Below are 19200 nucleotides of genomic sequence, written 5' to 3'. Positions count from 1 at the left end.
GGCTCAAGGCCAGATACTTTATTCATTTCATCATTTGGTTGCCGTCCACAAACTTCAGACGGGTTGTACGTTCGGTTTGGTGGGTATCAAGGGGGGGCGAAGGGGACTGAGAGGATCTTGCAAGCTAAAATCCCCCTCAATTTTCCATTGCATATCTTTTTCTAAATGCAAAGTATTTTTTTTCTAGAAAAAGAAGACACCGCTTTTTTCCTTTGACCAGGAGGCCCTTTCTCTACTTTTATCGATAGGCCATCGGCTCATCGTTACCTCGACGTGCTAGGCACGCCCAATCAAACGCCAAAATAGCTACCATTGACGTTTGTCCCACTTAGCATGAATGCCCATAGTAATCCAAGGGTCAGAGACGACCAGGGTGCAAAGTCCGATGGTCGAAATCGCTGAGAGCATTAAAGGACGCCCAGTCTACCCAGTTTCAATGTTCTAAAATTAATGAAAGACATAGTTTAAGTACTATGGGTCCACAATGCCCAAAAGCTGCTAGGTATTGTTATATAAAAGTGATGACAATGCTTCCCTTACGCAAATTAAAGGGACCATCAATGGAAATTTGCACAAAATTATTGGTCACTACAGTACAAAAGGACCTCCAAAAAGGAAAGGGGAAAAATTAGTCATTTCGTTTTGGGCGACTTCGCCTCAAAGATGAACCTCTATCGGTGCAAGGCTACGAATAAGGAGCATGGGATCACTCTCGGTGGTCACACTGCCCTACTAGGGTATCATATCACCCCGAGAGTGAGGGCCTTCTAGGACTCCCACATACAGCTTGCAGACGTTTGAATAATGGATGTTGAAGAGAGACAACCATATTGACAAGAATATCCACCTAGATCATGCAAGACAAGTGATAGGGTAGCATACATTCATGTTGACATTGACAAAGTGGTAATCAAGGAATTGGGCGAACGGAGGTGGTGCTAGAAGTTGGAGCCTCCTGGAAGTCACATGATCTTGGTGGTCGCAGAGTGATGTCGGCGATCTATTTTACGTACTCCAAACATGAAATTAATATGAACATATCGTTATTCCATGTAGAATCAGACAAATTCGCCATAATTTGTCCACACAAGATTCACTTATGATTAAGTTGCGGCCAAAGACCATGGCGTTAGGTGCCACAACATCGCAGTCGAATGGCCTCCCTTGTTTGTGTCATACGCACAGAGGTCAAAAAAGTTGAGTGAGCAATCTCGCTTATGCATGATATATTATAGATCGAGGAGAAACAAGAGATACATGTTAAATACCCATTATACCACGTCTATGTAGGTGAGCAAGCAACGATGACAGGAATGATGGTAACCAACATCTCTTTGCAATAAGCACAAAAAACATCACCATGCAACAATTAGAAAGGGAAGAGAGACATGAGCATTATGTTTCAAACATTGTAGACTCAGATGTAAGGTGATACACCTTCAAAACATGACATAACAACGGTGGAGCTGCATAACCCGACAATAACTTGAAGTGACTAATTCCTATGTCTTTGATCACCAAAGTCGGGCACAGAATGCACACCGAAGACAAAGAAGACATAAAATGTTAAGAATCAATTTCCCGTTGTTATGTAGTTAAGAAATCAATGATGAAAGTATGGCACAAACCGAAAATCACCTTGCAACACAATATCACCTTGTAATAGTAAGCTCGGGAGGTAAACCATCAGAACATTACACGGTAGCGATGGAGTTGTTGACCGAATTAGAATATGGAGGAACTAACTTGGTTTGTTTCAGCTTTAGCGGACTTCAAATTAACTGTGGATCTACTTCACTAGCAAAGCTGAATTCGCATAATCAGCTTTGCCATTGAACTACACAGGGGCGTGCTTTAGGAAAATACATTGAAAATGGCATGAATCATATTCAAGATTTGCAACTGAAGCTGATTCAAAATAGTTGTTTATGGTTACGGGCACAGTTTGGACGAACGGGCTTGATTTTGCTACCGAATCAGATAATGAACCACGTAGAAAACTGCAGATTCAGACGGCCAAAGGGATGGACGACGGTAGAGTAGAGGCTAGATCCAAAGCAGCTCAAACAACAGGATGAACAAGATTTTTTTAGCACATGTTGATGGTTGTCTCTCCTCTCCCCCCGTCCCCTCCCCCGTCTCCCTCCTCCCCTTCCCTCGCCGCTGGCCATGGCTCTCCCGTCCCTCCCTCTTCCCCGTCACCCCTCTTGCTGTCTGCGGGGCGGATCGGCGTTTCCTGCTCCGGGCGGGCGTCGGCTCCGGCGTTGGCTCCCTCGGCGCCGGCGCCCTTCCTTGGCTTGCCTTTTTGGGCGTTGGGCGATCTGGAGGAATCGGCTTCTGATTATGATTCGGAGGTGTGCGCTCCGTCGGTGGTGGTTTCGTTGATGCATCCGGATCTTGCGGCGGGCCGCGTCCGGAATTTTGCTCCGGGCGGCCGGGGCAGGCCGGTGGTGGTGCCTTCTGGGTCGTCGGGTTGGTCGCGTGTTGGTCGGCGTCGGCGCGTGGTGGGTAAGGGTCCGGCCTCCTCTTTGGATTGTGATCTCCTTGGCCTCCCCCTTTCTGTTGTGGTGCCAGATCTGGGCGAGGTGGCCTCTCCGGGCGGTGTTCCTTTTCGTCCTCCTCTCCGGCCAGGGCCGACGCCGGTGGCAGCGGATGCGCCGGCGTGTTCGGAGGCGGATGGTGGCCTAACCCTAGATCCTGGTTGCTCTGCGGGCGTTGGGGGCCTTGGTGGGCATGTGGGCTTGGTGCCTCCTGGTGTGGCTCGATTTGGGCCGTCCGGCCCTCCGGTTCTGTCATCCCTTGTTTCTTCTCCCCCCCCCCGTCTGTGGGCCCGGGGCAGTTGGTAGTGGCCACTGCTCCTCGTCCCTCCCCCCCTTGGCCCGCTTCCCGGATTCGGCCCCTTCGGCCCAGTCTAGCCTGGCCTGCTGCGGCTATATATGGGTGCGCTGTGGTGCTCTTCCCCCCTTCCTAGGGTTTCCGGCTTCCGCCGCTGATATCCGCAGGGTGCATCGCCCCATTCGCCAGTTCTCCAGATCCACTTCTTCCCCACCCCGTCTCCTCCTCTCCTTCGCCGAAGTGCTCGTCATGGACAAGTCTAGGTTGTCGTCCTCCGAGGTCCTGTCGGGGAGCAAGAGGGCCCGGGATGTTTCGTCGGGCTTTGATGCGGATCTGGCCTATGAGGCGGAGCTGCGTTCGAAGCTCGAATCGGATCGGGCGGCGCGCGAGCCTCCTCGCGTGCGGGAGGAGTGGGAGCCGGGGTCGGGCCGCTCCATGGCCAGATCGGGGACGCCGCTCCCTGGATCTGGTGTTGCGTCGGGGTCGGGGCCGGATCCGTGGGAGGTCACTGCTGCTTCGGCTGGTGGTGGCTCATCTTCATCGGCGCCGCACCCCGCTCCGGCCAGGGGGGCGGTCACTCCGCCTCGGCCTCCTCCCCGCTCGTTTGCGGTCGGTGCTGCCTCTCGTTCGGGTTCGCGTTTCGGTCCTGGCTCGTCTCCTTCGATGGCTGGGGATCAGCGTCCTCCCCCCTCTGCTCTGGGAGCTTCTTCTAGGGTCCATGGTGATGGTATCTTGCCGCCGCCTCCCGCTCCTCGCCAGCATCCTATTGCCTCGGGCCCATCGCCGACCCTCACTTGCTTTGCCTGCCACCGCCCGAACCACTTCCAGTCGAGATGCACTAATCCTCCTTTCCGTCTCATTTGCCGATCTGATGGTCATCTCACCATGGACTACCGTAACCGCATCAAGGGCCCCTCATTCTTGCAGTTTGGGTTGGGTCTGCCTGGGTGTTCTTTCTTTGCTCTGTATGATGATGTTCCTATGGTGATGGTCGCGCCTTCTCTCTCCAATGCGGCCATTATCACAGTGTGTGATCAGAAAATTTCACCGCAGACCCTTCTGGACGGTCAGAAGATCTGGGATGATGGTGGTTGGGTTTGGCAGGTGCGCCAGCTCTTCGATTTTGAGTTCGCTGTGGTGTTCCCCTACAAGGACTACCTTAGGATGATCTCTTCATGCACCAGCTTTACTCTACCCTAAATCAGCTTGTGGTTTCTATCAAAGCGGCTACCTGTGGTGCGAAGGTGGTGGGCCCTCTCAGCAAAACTTGGGTGCTAGTTGATGACGTGTCTGTAGGGCTTCGGTCTGTGGAGTTCATGATGGCTTTTGGTAATCTCATTGGCAAGCCTATGGAAGTGGATTCGGGGTCACTGGGCAAGGTTGGCCCGGTTCGTATCAGTGTGTGGTGCATTGACCCGGTATGTGTTCATGGTTCTGTGGATGTTTTCCCACCTCCTGAAGGTGTGCGGCTTCGTGTTCGGGTTGAGGGCGCTGGTCTCCATGCTCCCCCTCTACCTCCGCCCCCTCCTTCCAAGCCTTCTGACCATGATGACACGCAGGGGTATAGTTCGGCCGGGGGGCAAAAGCCTAATGGTGGTTCGGATCTGCGATTTACTCAGTCTGAATGGGAGAAGATGGATTCTGATGATTGTGAGATGCTTAAGGATAATTCCCCTGCCCCTAATCCTCAGAAGGAGGGCCTGATTCCCCGGGATGGTGCCGTTGGTAAGGGGACCCTCATTTCTGGTGTGTGCTCCAATGTTCCTACCCGCCCGCAATCGCCTTCCTGGCATCGAGGATCTTCCAGCTTCCCCTCTGCGCTTCATCGACATCACTACTAAGAAGAAGAAGAAGTCCTCGGTCCGGAAGTTTTCTGCTAAGAGTCGGGCTTCTTCTACCTCCAAGATCTCTGCAGCGGGGCTGGCTCGTCGTCTGGACCAGGACCGAGGGATGCCTCGGGGTCTGGCCCCAGCATGGCGATGCCAGTTCGGGGTTCGCCGGTGTTGCGCTCTCCGGCATCCATGGCGCGGAGGGGCCGACGGGTGCGGGATTCTGGTGTTTCGGTGGCGGAGCGTGTGGAGCGCCGCGCCGCGTCTAGGGACCTTCCTCCTGCAGGTTCGTCTGTCCCCCCTTCTTTTCCTGCTTCCCATGTTCGCATTGTTTTACCTGCTTTATCAGACGACCATCTATTGCATATCATGTCGGATATTGGGGTGGTTGATAACCCGGGGATGGGCTCTTCTTCTCACTTTCTTTCTGTCATTCGGGCCAATGAGGCAGCCCAGGCTACCATTGCTAAGGCTATGGATGCAACAAAGTGTGCTGGTCCTGCTGGGGTTCAGGGCCAGTCCAAGGTGGCAGATGCGACAACTGGTTGTGGCTAGGCGTCTGCCCCCCTGTTCATGTTAATTCTGGCCGTTCCAAGTGCTCCAAGCCTTGTGTGGCCCCGTGCAGATTGAGTCTCCTATCAAAAACCTTTTATTTCGATGAGAGCTCTTTTCTGGAATGTTGGTGGTTTTGGTGCTAGGGGGCGTCGGGACCAGATTCATGACTTGGTGTGTGGTGAGCATATTGACATTTTAGGTCTGGTCGAAACTTTTAAGGAATCCTTTTCCCTTTCTGAATTGTCTGCGCTGGCTGGGATGGGTAGATTTGACTGGCATTTTCTTCCTGCTTCGGGTCACTCTGGAGGTATCTAGATTGGCTCCAAGCGAGACATTTTTGACTTCATTGCTTTTGATCATGGCATCTTTTGGGCTAGCTACGTAGTGCATCATCGCCAACTGAATACGTTGTGGGAATTCATGGTGGTTTACGGGCCCGCGGATCATTCGCTTGCTCCTCTTTTTTTGGATGAACTCTCGATAAAGATTGAGGCCTGCAATATCTCTCTGCTAATTGGGGGAGACTTTAATCTGCTGCGCTCTCCGGCCGACAAGAACAATGCTAATTTATCTTGGCCTCTCGCCAATGCTTTTAATGATTTCATTAGTAATTGTGCACTTCGTGAGCTTCCTAGGGTGGGGGCGCATTTCACTTGGTCTAATCATCAAGCCTCCCCTGTCCGGTCGGTGCTGGATAGGGTATTTGTGTCTGGTCGATGGGATTCGTTGTTTCCCCGCGCGCTGCTTAAGGCCAGTCCTGTGATTGGGTCTGACCATGTTCCCCTAGTCCTAGACGCGGGTATCCTTGCCCTCGCATCGACCTCCCGTTTCCAGTTTGATGCTTCTTGGCTTGTGGTAGAAGGCTTTTGTGAGTTGCTGGGTTCTAAGATTGCTAGTTTTCTTTCTTCTCCTCATTGCTCCTTTGCTCCCCTAGATGATTGGCATAAACTATCCTATGAGCTTCGTAAATTCTTAAGGGGGTGGTTTCGCAATAGGGCGGCTGAGGTTCGTAAAGAGAAAGACTCCCTTGAATCTCAAATCCGGGATCTTGATCTTTCTGCTCATTCATCTGGGCTCTCCACCTCTCAATGGGCCACTCGTTATGCCCTGGAAGATGCCTTGTTGATGCTTCACCATCAGTCGGAGATTTATTGGTGTAAGTGCATCTAGTGCCACCCCTAGTTGGTTTTGGAGTATTGACGACAAAGTTTGTTGAGGGACTAATGCGTTTGTGAGAATTGCAGGATAACGCAGGTAGTGTCCCTCATTGATTAGGTTTACCTACCGGAGATGACCCCTAAAAATGTATGAAGACATTGAAGACAATGGTGGTGTGTGAAGATGTTCACATTGAAGACTATGACATGAGAAGACATTGAGTGAAGACTATGGAGCGCGAAGACTGAGTTGTTTCGTTGTTTCCTTTTCTTCTGTGTTGAGTCATAGGAACCACCGTACTGTTAAGTGGGGTCCAAGTGAACTAAGTCAGAGTGACTGAAGTGATGCTCAACCCAAATCCTATGTCTTCGAGCGAAGACAATGAGAGCAAATCTTATCCAGAGTTGGATGAGTCAGCTTTGCTTGTAGCCCAAGTAAAGTTGTTGTGTGTGTTTGAAATCTGACCGTTGGAACACGTGTCAGTTCCTTAGTGACCCAGGGTCATTTCGGACATATCAGGTCGGGTTGCCTTGTGGCTATAAATAGCCCACCCCCTACACCATAAATTGGTGGCTGCTCAGAGTTAGTTTACGGCTTTTGTCGTTTTGAGAGCAACCCACCTCGAAGCCTTTGAGAGAGAAATCCTTGCGAGGACAAAGCCCAAACACCCAGAGCCAAAGAGTGTTAGGCATCACTGAAATCTTTTTGTCTGTGTGACCTGAAGACTTGTTACACTTGAGGACTGTGTATCCTCCAGCCAGTTAGGCATCGTGTTCTGAGCATCCAAGAGTCATTGTGGATTGCCGGTGAACGAAGTCTGTGAAGGTTCGGAAGTCTACCTTGAAGACTTACCAGAGTGATTGGGCGAGGACTGTGTGTCCTTAGCTCAAGGGGAATAAGGTGAAGACGCGGTCTTCTGAGTTGAATCTCAGCCTCCCTAACCAGACGTACAGTTGTCACAGCAACTGGAACTGGTCCAACAAATCATGTGTCTTCAACAAGTGACTGGTTCTATCCCTTCCCTCCTTTACTTTGAGTTTGTCTTCGTGAAGTCATTGCTTATCTGCCTTATCTGTTTGACTTCATTGCTTGACTACTATTGTTGATTGGCTTCATACTATCTTCCATCCTGATCCTTACTACCTAGCTGCTATTAGTCTTCGTACGTTAACACTATTGCATACTTGACTATGGCTTGCTTGTTGTAGTTTATCTTCCGTTGCATATCAATTAGGTCATTTCTGTTGTTTGTCTTCGAAACTTCCACATTTTGAAGACTTTGATAAAAATCGCCTACTCACCCTCCCCTCTAGTCGATAACTAGCACTTTCAATTGGTATCAGAGCAAGGTACTCCCTTGTTCTGTGTGATTCGGTTTCACCACCTGGAGTTTAGTTATGTCGACTGCAGAGATAATCAAAGTCTCCGCTGCTTGCCCCGTGTTCGATGGAACTGAATATCCCTACTGGAAGAATAATATGCGCATGCATCTTGAAGCCATTGATGTCGACCTCTGGTATGTCGTCAAGAACGGCGTTCCAAAAACTGGTGAAGGTGTCACCCCTGCTGATGTCAAGAAGTTCATTCAACTGGACTCGACTGCAAAGAGCATCATCTGTGGTCCTCTGACCAAAGGACAGTATGGTCGTGTGAGTGCTCTGGAAACTTCAAAGCTAGTCTGGGACTGGCTGTCCAAGGTCAACGAAGGCGTCTCAACTCAGAGAGATCAAAGGATCAGTGTTCTTCGCAACCTCTTCAACCGCTTCAAGAGAAACGACAATGAAAATGTCCAGCTCACGTTTGATCGCCTCACCAACATCACAAATGAGCTTCAGGCTCTCGGCGCCACTGAGATCACCAAGCATGAAATCGTCAAGACGCTGCTAAGATCTCTAGACAGCTCCTTTGACACCCTTGCCCTCATGATACAAGAACATCCTGACTTCAAGACTCTCGATCCGTCTAATATACTTGAGAGGCTCAACACACATGAGTTCCAGCTTTCTGAGAAAAGAGATATCTATGGCCCCAACTATGGCCGAACTCGTGCTTTGAAGGCAAAAGTTGTTTCCTCATCCGAAGAAGAAGAATATGACTACGGTTCTGATGATCCTGAAGACATTGGAAGGGAACTTGCTATGCTTGTGAAGAAGTTCCAGAAATTCACCAAGAAGAAGGGCTTCAGAAAGTCATCACGATCCAGTTCAAGAAATGATGAAGCTCCCACTCAAGACAACAAGAAGAGAACCTGTCACAAGTGTAAGAAGCCAGGGTCTGCATCTCTGAGTGTCCTCAGTGGGACAACGAGAAGAAGAAGAAGAAGAGCAAAGAATATGACTCTAATGACAAGAAGAAGAAGAAATCTTCAAAGTATTCTTCCAAGTCCTCATGAAAGTCTTCATCTCACAAGAAGAGCTCATCTGGCAAAGCTCGTGCTTTTGTCGGTAAGGAAATGGATTCAGAGGAGGAGTCTGCTTCAGAGGAGGCAGAGGTGGAATCTGAAGCTGAGTCTGACTCTAGCGTTGCAAGTCTGGCTCTAGCCACTGCCTACGTTGCCAAGTCCATCTTCAACACTGAAGACAATGACTCCCACACCAACGCTGATGATGACAAGGACGATCCTGCTCCCACCTACTGCTTCATGGCACGCGGTACCAAGGTAAAATCACGCGATGCTTACTTTCAAACATCAAGTGAAGATGACTCTGATTGTGAATCTAAACCCAGCTACAAAACACTTGCTAAAATTGCTACTGAACAACAAAGGGCTATGGAACATACTCAAAAACTGTTAGACAAAAGCGATGACCTACTGGACGCGGAAATGACACGTTCACAGTCCTTAGTTGAAGACATAAAAAATATTCATGCTAAGTATCAAGAACTTGAAAGTCTTCATGAGACGCTCTCAACCACTTATGAAAAGCTCTCCTATGATTATCTTCAAAGGAAGCAAGAGCTTGAGAAATTGAAAGCGACTCATGAAGATCTTCAAAAAGAGAATGAGTCATTTTGCGCTCAACAGATCAGTTCCGCTCAGGATGAATTTGAACCACCATGTTTAAAATGCATTGAGCGTAATAACGCTATCTCTGTTGCTGAATGTTCCACTGCTGCTATTGTTGCTCTGTCTTCAACTACTGATGTGGTAACTAATCCCTCTGCTGAGGATACCACTACTATTGCTGATGAAAATGCTAGGTTGAAGACATTGCTTGAAACAAGGATGTATTAAAGTCCGAAAGGGCATCAGACACTTTGCGATGTCCTCAAAAAGCAGATTCTGAACCGAAACCTTAGGAAAGAGGGTGTTGGGTTCGAGAGGAAAATGAATGTTGATGGCTCCTACTAGAAGCCTGAGCAGTATCCCAAAACCACATGGGTTGCTGCAAAGGAACCTTCAGTGGATCCATCCACCTTATCTGGCTTCACCTGTGCTAATCCTATTATCATTGATGAATCCTTTGATGCAAACTATAAACTGTTCAAAAATCAGAATGGTGAAGTGTTTGCCAGGTATATTGGTACTAACTGCAGGAATGGACCGCCAATGAAGAAGATCTGGGTTCCCAAAAGCTGTCTTGAGAATATTCCTGTGAATGTTGTCATGACACCTTCAGGGAAGAAGACAAACCCCAGACCAAAGGCGTCACATGGTCCAATGGCTTCATACGGAAACATGACTCACCTGAGTCACCCTAACGCCAATGTTTTGCAGGGAAATCGTACTCAAACTTATGAATATGAGCGCGTGTCTTCAAACCACTATGTTCATAGGACTAAGAACTTTTCTGCTTATTCATATGAGTATCATTCATCTCCTGCGAGGCTATTTGCTAGGGCTCCAAAGCCGAAATTCTCAGATGCTGCACTTAGACTCATTGCTTCTAAGCCACCCCTAAAGATGTGGGTGGTGAAGAAGAACTAACTCTCTTTTGCAGAACATGGTCTCCAGCCAGCAATCAAAGGCATCCGATGTTATTGCTGGGGACCTAAAACACTATAAGGGACGCATGATAAAATGATCATATCGTATATTTCACATGTGAATCGCTTATCAGTCATACTATGAGTTCTAACCTTATGCTAAGAGCTGTGATAATCCATGTGTACATCAAATGCTTATGCTTCACAACATACCTTGTGAAGCCTATCCTCCTAACTGCACTGTAGGGTATGACACCTCGTGCTTCTGAATGGATTATGGACAGCGGATGCACTAATCATATGACTGGCGATCGAAGTCTTCTCATGGACTCAACCTTACGTCCATCCGACAAGAGTCAAATCACATTTGCTGACACTGGTAAAGGCAAGGTATTGGGTCTAGGTAGAGTTGCAATCTCAAAGGATCAACACATGGATAAAGTGATGCTTGTTGAATCCCTTGGATTCAACTTAATGTCTGTCTCAATGCTTTGTGACTTGAACATGATTTTGATATTCGGAAAATATCATTGCCTTGTACTAATGGAATTTGACAAGTCTCTAGTCTTTGAAGGGTATAGGAAAGGTGATCTATACATGGTAGATTTCTCAGCAGGTCCATAGCTTGCCGTATGTCTTCTTGCAAAAGCTTCAGAATGCTGGCTCTGGCATCGGATGCTGGGACATGCTGGCATGAGGAACTTACACACTCTCGTCAAGAAGAAGCATGTCATAGGCATCAAAGGTGTCAAGTTCAAGAAAGATCATTTGTGTGGTGCTTGTGAAGCTGGGAAGATGACTAGGGCCAAGCACCCCTCGAAGACAATCATGACGACATCTTAACCCTTCGAGCTGTTGCACATGGACTTATTTGGTCCTACTCACTACTCTACCCTCACAACAACGGCGTGTCTCTATGGCTTTGTCATTGTTGATGACTACTCAAGATATACATGGGTGCACATAATTCTCTACAAGACTGAAGTACAAGATGTCTTCAGACGATTCGCCAATCGAGCAATGAACAATTATGGCGTCAAGATCAAGCATATCAGAAGTGATAACGGCACTGAATTCAAGAACACCGGGCTTGATCTTTATCTGGATACAATGGGAATCACTCATGAATTCTCTGCCCCATACACACCTCAGCAAAATGGCATTGTAGAGCGCAAGAATAGAACCCTTATTGAGATGGCTCGAACAATGCTCGACGAGTACAAGACACCAAGAAAGTTCTGGCCTTAAGCCATTGATACAGCATGTCACATCATCAACCGTGTTTACATCCACAAACTTCTGGGCAAAACATCCTATGAGCTCCTTACTGGCAAGAAGCCAAATGTCAGCTACTTCAGAGTTTTTGGTGCTAGATGCTGGATCAAGGATCCCCATCACAAGTCAAAATTTGAGCCTAAAGCACACGAAGGCTTCATGCTCGGTTATGGAAAGGATTCACACTCTTACAGAGTCTTCAACCTCTTTCACTACAAAATCGTTGAAACTGTGGACGTGCGATTTGATGAAACCAATGGTTCACAATGAGAGCTCCTGCCAAGCACATTAAATGAAGCTCCTTCCAGTGAATCTATCAAGCTGATGGGGACTGGTGAAATCATGCCCTCTGAAGCATAGCCTGAAGAGGAACTTATCATTTCTGCACCAAACCAACCTGAAGACAATGCTCAGACCGAAGACAATCCTTCCAATGATGACAATGATCAGCATGAGCAAGGTCTTCGTCCAGTTAATCCTCGTGTTGCAAATGAAGTACAAATTGAGAAGATAATTGATAGCATCAATGCACCTGGTCCCCTTACTCGCTCAAGGGCGACACAGCTAGCAAATTTCTATGGGCATTTTTCATTTGTATCAATATCTGAACCCAAGAAAGTTGTTGAAGCTTTTATGGAACCTGAATGGATTCAAGCCATGCAAGAAGAACTTCAATAGTTCAAGCTGAATAATGTTTGGGAACTTGTCAAGCGCCCTGACCCTCGCAAGCATAACATTATTGGCACTAAATGGATATATCGGAACAAGCAAGATGAGCATGGTCAAGTCGTCAGAAACAAAGCACGTCTAGTGGCACAAGGATATACTCAAGTTGAAGGAATTGACTTCGATGAAACATTTGCCCCTGTGGCTAGGCTTGAAGCTATTCGCATACTGCTAGCCTATGCTAATCACCACAATATCTTGCTATATCAAATGTATGTGAAAAGTGCTTTCCTCAATGGCAAGATTGAAGAAGAAGTGTATGTTGCTCAACCACCTGGCTTTGAAGATCCAAAACATCCTGATATGGTGTACAAACTAAACAAAGCACTGTATGGCCTCAAACAAGCTCCTCGCGCTTGGTATGATACAATCAAAGACTTCCTGAAGAGCAAAGGATTCAAACCAGGATCCCTCGATCCCACATTCTTCACAAAGACATATGATGGTGAACTGTTTGTATGCCAAATATATGTGGATGACATAATCTTCGGCTGCACCAATCAAAAGTATAGTGATGAGTTTGGATACATGATGCAAGAGCAATATCAGATGTCCATGATGGGTGAGCCGAAGTTCTTCCTTGGTCTTCAAATTCGTCAGCAAAGAAATGGCATCTTCATATCTCAAGAAAAATATCTCAAAGACTGTCTGAAGAAGTTCGGCATGCAAGATTGCAAAGGTTACACGACGCCAATGCCAGCCAAACATCATCTTGGTCCCGACGACAATGGTAAAGAGTTCGGTCAAAAGGTATACCGCTCCATGATTGGTTCTTTACTTTACCTATGTGCATCTAGGCCAGATATTATGCTTAGTATTTGCATGTGTGCTCGATTCCAAGCGGCACCAAAGGAATCGCATCACTTAGCTGTGAAGCGAATTCTTAGATATTTGGCTTACACCCCAACACTCGGATTATGGTATCCAAAGGGCTCAAGGTTTGATCTAGTTGGATTCTCGGATGCTGATTATGCTGGTGACAAGGTGGATCGCAAGTCAACATCAGGAACATGTCACTTTTTGGGACGATCACTTGTCTGTTGGTCTTCAAAGAAGCAAAACTGTGTATCACTCTCAACTGCTGAATCTGAATACATCGCTGCTGGATCTTGTTGTGCTCAGCTTCTGTGGATGAAGCAAACTCTCAAGGACTATGGCGTCAATCTGAAACAAGTACCTCTCTTTTGCGACAATGAAAGCGCCATCAAGATTGCCAACAATCCAGTTCAGCACTCGAAGACAAAGCACATTGAAATTCATCATCACTTTCTCAGAGATCATGTCATGAAGAAAGATATTGACATCATTCACGTCAACACTGAAGAGCAACTAGAAGATATCTTCACAAAGCCCCTGGATGAGAAAAGGTTTTGCAAGTTTCGGTGTGAGCTAAATATCTTGGAATCCTCAAATGTCCTGTGATCAGGCACACGTCCTAACACTTATGCATGTTGATGACTTAGATGTACAACACACGAAGTAAAGTATATCTTCAATCAATGAAGACTTACATTCTGAGTGTGAATACATTAACGTGGAATTTGACTTCGGAGCGCCACGATAATTGTGCGTCGTGTCTGGGTCTAATACTTCCTATACGGTGGGTAACGCCACCACCAAATTTCTTGGTTTGAAGTGTTTCACTCATGGCGTTATTGTTGAATATCTTCGCATATTGATTTGTCTTCAACTTTCAACTTATCTTCATGATTTACTTCACTATGTTGAGTTGATTGCTTTCTCATATATATATATATACTAGTATTCTGTCCTCTACAGCATTCACTTATAGTTATGTCTTCATTGTTGAATATTTTGAACTAAGTGAATGTGATCGGACCCTAATCTCTCTATGCTACTATCTCAAACTCTATCTATCCAAATCATATGCATTCTGTTGAAACTGTCGAATGTCTTCTCTGCATCCTTGTCAGCAGAAGACACAGAGACAAACATCAAGTCCTCTTTAAATGATTCATCTTTATTGTCGATATCCGGAGAAGCCGGAACAACCATCCGACAAACTTGGCGGGCGTGGGAACGTGGGACAACTCTGAATATGTTGCATGCTTGCCACGTGTCCCACGGATGTGAACAGACAGGGGCACCTGCGTAATTGCGCTGTGCCGCACACCTACTTATAAATATGTGTCCCCTGCGGTCAAGAAAACCTTCTTACACCTCTCCACCTCGTCAAAACCCTAGCGCCACTGCTAGCTCTCAACAACGCCGGCGACGAAGCGCTTAGCTGCCGCGACTTCTCCGACGCCGTCCTCACGTCGGCCGTGGGCATCATCCTCTCCGCTGCCGCCGTAGGTGTCCTCCGTCGCCAAGTTAGGGCACGGTGGATTGAACTGCTCGGTCTCCTATTCATCCCATCTAGCAGTTCATCGTGTGGTAAATATAACTCTATTTTTACCAGTTTTTTGATCCTCAATGATTCATCCAATTTACCAAAATTGGTTTCTGTCTATACAAAGTTAGATATATTCTGTCTGCATCTCATACTACCTAGTATATTCACTTAAGCTTCACATCTAGTTAGATTCATCACTTGTACTTATTCACGGATTCATACAAATCTGGAACCGACTCTCAACATATAAGTGAATGTCTTCGCAACATGAGGTCAATGTCTTCAAACTGATTTATCTTCAAAATCTTCTGAGAATGCATATGACCTCTTCCCCTTCCCTCACATCTCTAATGCTGTCACATGTACATGTCCGTGGGAGAATCCCTAGGTTCTTATAGTCTGCATTCGTTTGCAGAATTCTTACATCAACATATTGAATCTCCCGAAGCCAGTTCCTGTCTGACCAGCAAACGAAAGCCCTTGAAGCCTTTGAACATATTGAAGCCATTCAGTTTGAAGTTCATGGCTGCAGAAAAATCAGTAAGGAAGGGTGGCAGACAGTGTCGTGGGGGAACATCAAAGGATCTGCCTGATGATCTTGCAGAAATTTACAAGACAGATCCTAAAGAGGATTATAATCAGCGCAAGACTCGAATCCAATGGATTCAACGCTATTGGGCTGAACAATGGTTCAAGTACAAGTTCGTGACCGAGGAGTACGCTGAGAAGAATGCTATCAAGAGTCCTTGGGGTGATATTCTCTATCAAGGCCTTCCCCCCAAGAACAAAGCTGAAGCCATTGCGCAAGAATTCTATCCTTGCATGGTCCGTGGACCACAGCCTGAAGATGCCGACCCATCATCATTGCTCTGGTGTCGTGACGACAATCTCTTCAAGCGCAACTTCCAGTATGCTAAGGCTTCGGCAAAGGAAAACAAGAAGTCATGGGGATTAGACTTCAATCCTGGTCCCTCTGCTCCCCGTGATGATGGCACACGTGAAGCTGAAGAAAATAGAATTGGCCCCTTTGCAAACCTTGATGGCCTCATCTCATACGTCTTGGTACAAGGTGCCAAAGTGGATCATTCTGACAATGATGCTGATTCTGATGAAGCCCCAGCTCCTCCTCCAAGGCCGCAGAAGCCAAAGAATATTAAGGCTTCATCATCATCTGCACCTCCAAAAGCTTCTCGTGTGAAGCCACTGGCCACTGCACCTCTTGAAGACAGTGTGCAGTCTGAAGATCTTTCACGCATCTCCAAGAAGACAGAGAAGAAAAAGAAAATTGTCAAGAGTACTGATCAGGCTTTGACTCCTGCTGCCATTCTGCGTGATGAGCACATTGATCTGTCCAGGATGACGATCTTGCAGATGATGCTCTTGAGCAACTGATCAAGAGCAAGGAAGAAGCAGAGATCTTCAATAACTTGCCTCTCTTTGATGTGGCTGTCCTCCATAACTTCATTGATGAATGGTTTGACACACCAAATCTCAGCTTTGATGATCTGCAACTTCTAATTGGCCTCAGTGTTGCATTCAATGGCGCCATTGCTTCTGAGCTAGCTATTGCTCAGCGCATCGTCGAACTGAAGCACAAGATTGACTATGAAAAAGCTCAGTTCAAGAAGCATGTGGCCAATCTCAGTGTGCAAGATGTCAAGAACTTCAAGATCATGCTTCACGAGCTCAAAGAGACGTTTCACAAGAAGCGTGAAGAAGCTAGAGGCTCTCGTGAGCGCATGAAAGATCTGGCTGACAAGTGTGTGCTTGCCTACAGTGAGGCTGAAAAGCGCAAGGCTCTTGGTCATCCTGGCATCGACCCCAGGATGGCTGCAAAGAAGAAGAAGAAATCGACTGTCCAACCTGCACCCTCAAGGCAAGATGAACCTCGCATTATCTTCCCAAACAGCATGACTGGATCAAAGCCAAAGGTCATGTCAACCGCTTCAGAACAGAAGAAGACGAGGGATGCAGAGACTGAAGCCAGAAAAAGGAAAACCTCAGAAGCCTCTGATGCTGCTCCCTCCAAGAAGAAGCGCAAGACCAAGAAGAATCGGGCTGCTCCCACAGAGCCCCTTGTTGTTGAACCCATCTCAGTGGTTCGTCCTGCATCTGCTACCCAAGAACTACGAATGACTATTCATGAGCATGCTTCCACAGAGGCTCCTGAAGCTAAAGAGATTCCAGCAGTTGATCCCATCACTGCTGAAGACATTGGTCATCATGACAATGTTGAAGATGATGAAGTTCTTCCTCAAATTGAATACAGTGTGGTATCGTCGCCTGTTCGTACGAACAGCGAAATCATCAGCATTGGGCGTCCTCTGACGCCAATTGCTCAGGATGCTTCATGGGCTGATCGCCTGCAACAACAAGACTCCCCCAGCACTCCCCAACAACAACAAGCCACACCATCCGTGCATGTTGAAGAGGATGAGGACCTTCCCACTCCATCTCCAAAGGCGTCGCCTATACTACAAAGGCTTCGCAAAGGACCAAGGCCTCAAGCCCCTCTTCCGAGCGTTCCAGAAGGAGAAGTGCACCATCAACCTGTTGCACGTCAAGTGTTTTCAGAAGCCACTCCAACTGTGAATGTCTCTGTGTCTGAAGCCCCAGCTACTGAAGACAATCCTGCTGCATCAGCCGATGACGAACATCAAGAAGAACGTGTCCCTACTCCTCCCATTCCTGAAGAAGCTGTTCATGAAGTGAACGTGTCTATGCCTGACCCTCCAGCTCAGCAAGTGGAGGTTGAAAACCTTGAGGCTGCCACCACCAACTCCAATGAAGCCAATGACATAGTCATGGCTGAAGCTAATGTGGAGCCTGTCCCAAGCACAGTACCAGAAGTCAATGCTGAAAATGCTCCTGAAGCTTCTGATGTGCAGCCCGAAGCCACTGTTGCTGCCACTGCTCCTGTTCCGCCACCAAGGCCCTATACAATCGAGCAAGCATACAGCCATGGCGAGCTAATCACAGTAAGATGGCCCGTTCTGGTCCCTCCGCCTAATGTCTCTGGTCCTTAATTTGACTATCACATTGAGCACATGCCTCAGGTCCAGAAGCCAAAGCCAAGACTACCAAGGTTTCCAGGTACTGCCACATCTGTCGGGTCTTTCAATGCAAATGGCTTCAAGAGCCACAACACATTCTTTAACTGCTCAAAGAACCCCTACACAAGGCCAAGAATATCATCAGATCAGTTCTGGAGTCATCAGCAGCGAAGCTATTACTCCTGCGTTCTGTATGATCAAGGGCGCATTTTCCCTCATATGCGCCTCGACACTGAAGCCATTGCTGGACTGCCATGCTTAGAAGAAGCACTTGACTGCTTTCGTGATGCTGGTCTGCTCAACTTTGTGACAGACAAAGAACATTGGAATGAAGAACTTCTGCTTCAATTCTATGCTACCCTCCACATTCGCGGCTATAACAGAGATACAAAGACCTGGGTTCTCGAGTGGATGACAGGAAATGTTCATCATGAAGCCAAAGCTCTTGACATCATTGAGCTTACAGGCCTATCCACTCCCGGAGAGCTATATGAACCTGGTTGCCAAAACCACCGCAATGCACTGGAGAGCATCTTCCATAAGCAAGAACCAAACATGAGCCAGATGTTTAGCATGATGAAGCCTTTGCCACATGATGCTGAATATCCAAAGGAGTTCTTTGTTGATGACCTTGAGTATCTGCCGCGCACCATATATCACATCATCAGGCGGACTCTATGGCCTATCAAAGGACATTCATCAGCTGCAAAACTTGAAGGAGCCATGAAGACATTGGTCTTTTACATCCTCAATGGCATCAGCTTCAATGCGCAAGATTTCTTCATCAGGCAACTGGCTGCATCTGGATCAGACCTTTTTGGACTGAAGTTCTATGCTCCATGGGTCATGCGCCTCATCAAGCAACACTCTGCTGTCAACTATCAACCCTCTGCTCGCAATCATGTGATCTTTCTACCAGAGGTTGATATGTCAGTTGAAGCCATATACCCTGAACCTGCCAAGAAGCCTCTTTGTCTTCAAAATGCTGAACATCAAAGCTTCACTCAGCCTATGGAAGGAGTCCAAGCTGTCACGCGTGTCTATCCGATGGCTGGAAATATTTGTCTACCTCATCGTGCACCAACTGAAGCCACTGCGAGCACAATTGCTCAAAGGCCTCGGAAGCGCTCTCGGGTCCTAAATGACCGAGAACTTCTTGTGGCCCTGCATTAGAAGCAAGATAAGCATCATTTTTGGCTCAAGCGTCAGATGCAAAGCCTCTTGGTGGATGTGAATTGCATTCGAAACCTTGCCACCAAGAATGCTTTTGTCACTCACGAAACTTGTCGGCGATCATGGAAGAGTTTGACCCTGCTCAGTGTTGAAGCGGATCTTCAAGACGATGGCTTCACTGAAAGATTCAAGTTTGACTCCACTCCTCCACGGAATGCTGTCCAACGAAGAACTCCATCTCTAGAAGACTCTGACTATTCTTCCTCCGCGGCAACTGTAAATGCCAATGTGATCGATGATGAAGACGATGCAA

This window comes from Triticum aestivum, chromosome 3B (genome assembly GCF_018294505.1).
Source record: "Triticum aestivum cultivar Chinese Spring chromosome 3B, IWGSC CS RefSeq v2.1, whole genome shotgun sequence".
NCBI classification, from domain to species: domain Eukaryota; kingdom Viridiplantae; phylum Streptophyta; class Magnoliopsida; order Poales; family Poaceae; genus Triticum; species Triticum aestivum.
This window is presented reverse-complemented; position numbering follows the sequence as displayed.